Genomic DNA, 7,586 nt, shown 5'->3' on the forward strand with positions numbered 1-7,586 from the left:
GTCGCATCTGATATCTTCTTATAGAGACCTTAATCTGTTCAAGGGTATTAAGGTGGCTCGTGGTGCTCCTGAGATAACTCATTTACTTTTTGCTGATGATATTTTTATCTTTTGTAGAGCATCTTTGGAAGATTTTGGTACTATTAAGGCCATTATGGATCTTTTCTCTGACCTCTCGGGGCAGGAGATTAACTTTTCTAAAAGTGAATTGTATTTTAGTAAAAATGTTTCTGTGTCTGAGAAGTCTCGTTTGAGCAGGTTTTTGGGTATCCCAGAGATGAACTCGAATACTTCTTATTTGGGAACTGCCCTCTTTCCTTTGAGATCTAGGGTTAAACAACTAACTCCTTTAGTCAATCGTATATCTGTTAGATTATCTAGTTGGAAAGCTAACAATCTGTCTTTTGCAGGACGGGGTGTTTTGATCAAATCAGTTCTCAACTCTTTACCGGCTTATCTTATGAGTTGTTTTTTTTTTCCTAAATATATTTGTAAACAAATTGACTCTATTAGCTATAATTTTTGGTCTGGTGGTTCTGCTTCTCACAGAAAACTTTCTTTGGTTTCTTGGAAGGCTATGAGCTCACTCACTTATTTAGGTGGATTAGGATTTCGTTCGGCCCGAACTCAGAATTTGGCCCTTCTCCTTAAACTTGGGTGGAGATTGATTTCTGAAAAATCATTCTGTCTGGGCCAAGGTCCTTAAGGCTAGGTACTTTCCTCATATTTCCTTGTTTGATGCTAAGACGCGTCTTAAAAAAGGATCTTGGTGTTGGAATAGTATCACAAGAATTATTCCTTCACTTCAAGCTTTCTGCTTTCGTAAGAACGGTAATGGTAAGCATACTTTCTTTTGGACTGATCCTTGGGTTCCCTCTTTACCTGGATTCACTATCAAACCGGGTTCTTCGCAGCGATTGTTCCCTGAGAGAGTGGATCTATTTCTCTCTAACCAGGCTTGGAATGTTGATCGCGTTCGAGAGGCTACCCCCTCTCTACTGCCCCGAATCATTAATATCCGGTTATCGGATTCCCCTGATTCCTGGTGGTGTACGCTATCACAGGATGGCAAGTTTAAAACTAAGTTGGCGGCTGCTTTTATTTCTTCCTCCCTTTTATCTGATTTTAGTGCTATCGCTTAGTGGAAATTTTTTCGGAAACTTAAACTTCTTCCTCAGTTTAAACTTTTTTTTTGGCTTGTATTAAATGCAGGGATTCCGGTTAAGGATTCTATTTCGAAATGGACTCTGATCGATTCCACTTGTGCTCTCTGTGGCACTTGTAGTGAGACCCTCTGGCATGTCCTCCTTTCTTGTGAATGGGCTAAACACATCTGGGTAGCTGGTCCTTTGGGTCTGAGGACTGAATTCATTTCATTTCCTTCTCTCAGACATTTCTGCATCTCCACTTTTCTGGACCGACAGCTTGACAAGTCTACTTTAGTTTGGTTTTTTTCTGTGTTTATTATAACGTGTTATGTTATTTGGCAAGTTCGGAACAATTTTCTGTTTAATTCTGTGCACCTTGACCCTGGTCAGACTATTTGTCGAATAAACCAGTGGTTAATTGAGTTAAACATCCCCCCCTCTCTAATGACAATGATGCTTGTTCTTCTCCTTTGAATATCCTTACTAACTCTTCTTCTTTATCTAACTTGGATTTACCTATGTTAGATTTTCCTGTTTTGCTCTGCGCAGGGTTTGACTGCAAGGATTTGGGTAAGCCTGGATGGGTCTTTGGTTTTTTGATTGACGGGAAACTTCTCTTTCTGAATGCTGGCCGAAGTAAAAACAAACATTTTTAGGAACCTGAGCTGCACGGTATCCTCAATGGACTTCAGTTCGCCAGCCTGAGAGGTTTGAAGCTGAAAGAAGTTTGGTGCCCAAATGAAGTGCTACCTGGACTTCTTCCAACTCCATCCCTTTCCCCTTGGCCTCTTGAAGTCCTTGACTATTTTGTGAAGATGTCTACTCAACTTAACAATATACCTGTTAAGTTAATTCCTCAGATCTCTATTGTAAATTGGTTTAGATATGTTTTTGGATCTGTCCCTAGCACTCCTTGCTGTATAAATCTTTGTAACTCTTCCTTTTAATAGTAATTTGGCTTTTTACCACCAAAAAAAAAAAAAAAAATTCCACGACCCAACAGAGGGGGTGTCGATGAAAATTTCCCATTAAGGATTTATATGAATCAGAGAAATTAAGGTCTTCCCTAGTTCGATCTTTTTTATTCCTAAATGGTTCTTTGGGTTAAGGTAAAATTAGGAAGAAAAAATTAAAGGGGGAAAAAAGGAGTCCCACTTCTGCTGTTCTGCGCTTTGAAACCTCAAAATGCACATTGGCATAGTAGTTTCAAGTTGCAGTCCTAAACGCGTATATCTTTAATTAATACTGTTTGTTAAAGCCTAGCTATTCAGCTATTAGTTGATGCATTGACAAACACATAGTGGGTTAATCTCATTGTCCACCGTTTCTAAGGGAGTTAAATTACAGTGCCCAAATAATAATAAGGAGAGAGATCAATTTATACATGTTCGTTTATATTAGGGTATCTTATACCCCAAGCCAATAGTGAATAACTAAATAGTATATTTAATACGAAAATAAAAGGCTACTAGACTTCGTGAAGCTTGCGCTAAGACACGAAATGGGAGAAATAACCGCCTCGCCCCAAGAAATGAAAAATTCCCACACTTGTTGGATGCCCCCATGCATTCTCTCATTGGCCAGACTACCTCTGTCCAACCCTGTTATAGACCTATTGCAGAGGGATGACGAAATAGACATGGAATGATTCTTTTAACTATATTTGATGCAGGCCCAGGCCTGCATGCCAAACTAAGCCAAGACCACGATTCAAATCGGTTCAAACTATACCACATCATCAAGGTCGATTTACACCTTGTCATGTGGATTTGACTTCAAGAAGACCTCTAACCGATGGCAAGCTGCCCTTAGCCGATTTCTATAATTCATTACCTTCACATTCCTATATTTTAGGAATTGGAAAATCTATCTAAGAGGTATCGGTTTTAAAGGAAAGACAATCTAATAGAGTTGGGTTTTGGGAAGAATTGATTAATGAGATCTCTCCTTGTTTTATTTCTTTCCTATATTTTAGTAAGGCTTTTGTTGATTAGAATATCAACAAAAGAGAAGACGCCACATGGACAACAACCTTGCATAGTTTTGACTTTTGAGAGTTCTCCCTCCTTGGGAAGAATTTTGAGGAGAGAGAGAGAGAAATTCTTTAATTTAGTTTTTATTAATTTTGGTATTTCTAATTGTCAAGGAGTGTAGCTTAGATTAGGATTAACTTTTCCTTTATTTTATGATGTAAATTTTGATTTAATTGTAGTCGTAGGATAGAATGCAATTAATGCTTGCAAATTAGATTTTATTTTTCTTTCTATGCTCATTCAATAGTGTAAATAGGAGAATATTGTGGTGAATGCACTCTATGTCTTTTCATTATCAGTGAAGGTATATATATATACAAGTATAGATGGAGAAATTCTCTCCCTAATCTAAGGTAATTGATCCCTTTATAAAAGGGAACTGGATATACAAGGTATGAATGTAAAGATGGAAGGATATAGTTGTACATGATACAGGATAAGGATGTACAGGTGGAAGGATAAGTCTGTACAGCTAAGTGAAACGGTAATAAATAGTGACAAATTGATTAAAGAAATTTTATTCAGTTGAATATTGTGGAACTTTGTAGTGTTATACCTTATAACCTTAGAAAGTTACATTGCTTCCTTGAAAAGTTGTAAATCTTCATGTATCCTTAAAGAGTCATGTTAAACCCTTTAAAATGCCTTCTTGACTCTCCCGATCCATATCTCATAATTTTCTAAATATTGACTTCCATACCATTTTATTAAAGCTTAGTTTTGCGACATGGTAAAACCGTCTTGGCCTGCAATTAATTTCACAACTTAAAGCATGGGAAAAGAGAGGGAGAATGATTTGTGATGTACGCTATTGCCATAGTCCAAACTCGACAGTTTGCATTATTCTCTCATTAAAGAATCCCTAATTTCATCTTTATTTATCAATAATATATATAAATCAGAAATATCTACAGAAACATTATTTGATGTAGTTTTTGTTGACTCTATTACAATATTTGATTTTAGAACGTGGGATCCAATTCATCAACAATAAGAATCAAACTAAAATTTTGAGAACTATAGATTACATGAGTTAATATCCTATATAACTTATTAGTAACTCAAGTTTGGTTTCCATTTTTCCTTGTTCAAAGAGTCAACTTCATTGGTCGTATCATCTCATTATCCTCATGGTCCAAAATCTGCATAAATGAGAAACAAAAGATTAGTAAGAGATTATATAACTAACAAAGACAGAGGGTGGGACTTGGTGCAACGGTATATAATTAAGGTTGCTCCATTGTGATCAAATGGTCACGGTTCGAGTCGAAACAGTTTCGTGTAAAAGCAGGGATAAAGTTGCATGCATTATGATCCTCCCAAACCTATATGTGATGGGAGTCTCGTGCATTAAATACGCTTTTTTTTTTTTTTTTTTATTTTATATAAGTAACCAAGAGGATATCCATGATTAAAGAAGCTTACATGACAATGGTAGACATATCCAGGTGCAGCAGTGACATTGAAGGGATATGTTGTATTGGTCTCCACCATATTAAACTTGACAACCACAGTAGTTTGATATCCAGGCTCTATCTTCACTACATTCTTCCATGTCTTCTCATAGTTAGGGATTGTTAACAATTGCCCAATCGCATAGTCTGTCACGTTGCATGCAATTGCATCGTTCTTTGCTGTCATACAATCGGAGAACGTAGTTTCATTTACCAACTCTTGAACCTTGATTGCCTGGAAGGTGGCTAAATGGATGTGGAGTGGGTGATTATCTGGGGTCAAGTTGATCACCTCCCAAACCTCGCTGGTACCGGATCTCGGAGTTTCCGTCACCGGATCCGAGAAGCTTTTCCCATTAATATAGAGATGGGTTGGGTTTTCGGTAGCACTATCATACTCATACAACACGATATACCTCTTCTGCACTGCACCTTCACTTGTTGCTACCGGATAATTCACTAGGCTTTTTGGGATTTTTGAATTATCGGGGCGGGTCGGATTACCCGATGCAATGATGAACTTCATGACGTTTCCGCTCAGCTGGTCTACCGGGCTGCCTGTCGGGTACGGGTAAGGTGCAGTATTGGTTAAGATAGACTCATTGGTTTGAGAAGGTGAGAAGTCAATTACAACATCGGCAATCTCAGCGGGGGGCTAGGAGAATACTCTGAGTCTGGACTGGGGAGTTGAGGTATGATGAATCAGATCCTATTTGGACGAATGGGAGGCCATTGGATAAGGAGAAGTTAAAGTATCTTGCATTGGCGGCATTGATGATCCTAAAACGGTACTTCCTTCGTTGGACCTTAAGATATGGCCAAGCCTTACCGTTAACTATAATGGCATCACCAAAATATTCTGGTTGCCATTGTGGGTGAATGGAGGGGTTATCACCAGTTGAGTTGATGTAGATGGATCCATTTTTGAAGAAGCTTCGATCGATGATCATCAAGTGCCGATCAAACTCTGATCCAGATGGGAGGTTCAAAGGGTTTTCTACTTTTGGATCACGGATGACGTAAGGCCCAATCAGGCCTGCTAAGAGGTTGACACGTGTTAATCCAAGTGCATGATCATGGTACCATAAGTTACCGGCAGCTTGGACGTTTGGGTATGTGTAGGTTGCTTGGGTCCATTGAGAGCCGGTATCATTGAAATTGGAGGTGAACCAGGAAAGTGGGTGACCGTCGTCTTGTGGTGGATGGACGCCACCATGGAGATGGACAACCGTTGGAACTCCACCATTCTTAGGGATGGCAGTGGTGATGGTGTGGTCCCATGAGAAGATGTGGTTTTGAGGAAGGTGATTCTCCCATGTCACTGATGTTGGCACCTGTTTCAAGGCCTCGATCACTGGTCCAGGTATGGTTGCCTCCTCTGCCGATGTACCATATGCGAAGACTGTTGTTTTAGGTAAATCACGGTGGAATTTCTGCATGAGCATGAAAAAACCAAATACTATTAATACGTGATTGATCTTAATTTAACGCATACCATAAGTGGAATTTTTTCACTATCAAATACAAGCTTCCTTTGTAAAGATGTCGCTCGCTTGTTAAAGACTTGGGTAGAACTCATCCTTAATGTCTAGCCATTAAAGAAAAAGGTTCCTAAATACCTAGGAAAATTATTTCCTCCAGTTCTCTGCCCGGCCTAGTTCTCCAGTGCCTCTAATAAATTTATTTTTTTTTGGGGGGGGGGGGTTGTGGTTGACTCAACCCAAGCAGTGTTCGGGTAGGGGTAGGGTGGTCATTGCGCCCCCCTCTCGTTAGAGGCACTGGGGAACTAGCCGGGCATGGAACTGGAGGGGATAAAGATTATATAATTCTCTATATCGAACTATTCACATCCGATGTGAGATTATTACTTTGGTCTTCTGCGTGGAACCCCAACAATGCATAAGTACGAGAATTCTTGCATCCATCCATAAGCGGTGCATGATGGAATGCAATTCTAGCTCTTTTGCTTTAAATGATTATTAAAATCTAATTTATGATGGATGCAATAAGATTATTTCTTTTGAAATCTTTATCACCTAAATTAAACTAGGTGCATGTGTGCACGTAAATATGAGAGGCAATCATATGTCCATTTTTGCCATTTAAAGGGGATGAGGGGTATTTATGAAAACAAAACTGACATGTGGTTGCCTCTCAAATGTACGTACGTGCAAATGATATCCATTTTCAACTTCTAGGGGGTGCTGAGGGGTGGTTTTTGTAAGGATTAGCTAGAAGAGGAAGAATTTATATACCCATGTCTTCTCGAACATGCCTATGGTGAGATTTCCAGGTGCTGGTGAGCTGCGGTGTTGCATTGAATAACCAGAGAGCTTTGGAATTTGGGGGAGCTCATCAACATACATTTGCAGAGAAGCAGAAACTTGGTGAAGGGTTGCATCAGTCACCGGAGTTTCCGCAGCGGTTGACGGTACTGGGGTGAGCGCTCCACCACAAATCAGCACGATTAACACTACAAAGATTGATAATAATCTGTTATCCCCCATTCTTGTAGACTTGAAGTGTTGATTTGTCTGTAAACAGAAAGCCAAAGTAAAACAAGTCAGTTTATGGAATGGATATACGGAAGTCATTAAATTGGGTTAAGGCACTACTGTGAGAGAGAAGGTCCCTTGTATAAGCACCCTTGTTTCGAATCAAACTAACCTTAATTTGGGAATGAAAATTATCCAGAGAAAAGAAAAGAATGGATGAGACAAGGCGTGTGGTGGGCAACAAGATTGATGATGAATTGGCCATACTACTCACCCCTATATATATATAATCGAGCAATGACTACTAATTGCAACATTCCTTGACCACATGCAAAGTCTCCTATTTCAAACCCAAAGCCGCGTGCAGGCGCAATTCAAATTGGCTGCCTAAGCAAGCAATATGGTGGGTTTTTAGTTGAATCCATCAAACAAATTGGTTTAGTTTGCAACTTCACC

At 39.3% G+C, this 7,586-nt stretch overlaps 1 pseudogene; it reads right to left on the reverse strand.

The window, feature by feature from the left end:
* Window positions 1-4,258: 4,258 nt before the first annotated feature.
* On the reverse strand, window positions 4,259-7,142 carry LOC122645382 (annotated as a pseudogene).
* Between the last annotated feature and the right edge of the window lie 444 nt (window positions 7,143-7,586).

Source organism: Telopea speciosissima, chromosome 11 (assembly GCF_018873765.1).
Source record: "Telopea speciosissima isolate NSW1024214 ecotype Mountain lineage chromosome 11, Tspe_v1, whole genome shotgun sequence".
Classification (NCBI taxonomy): Eukaryota; Viridiplantae; Streptophyta; class Magnoliopsida; order Proteales; family Proteaceae; genus Telopea; species Telopea speciosissima.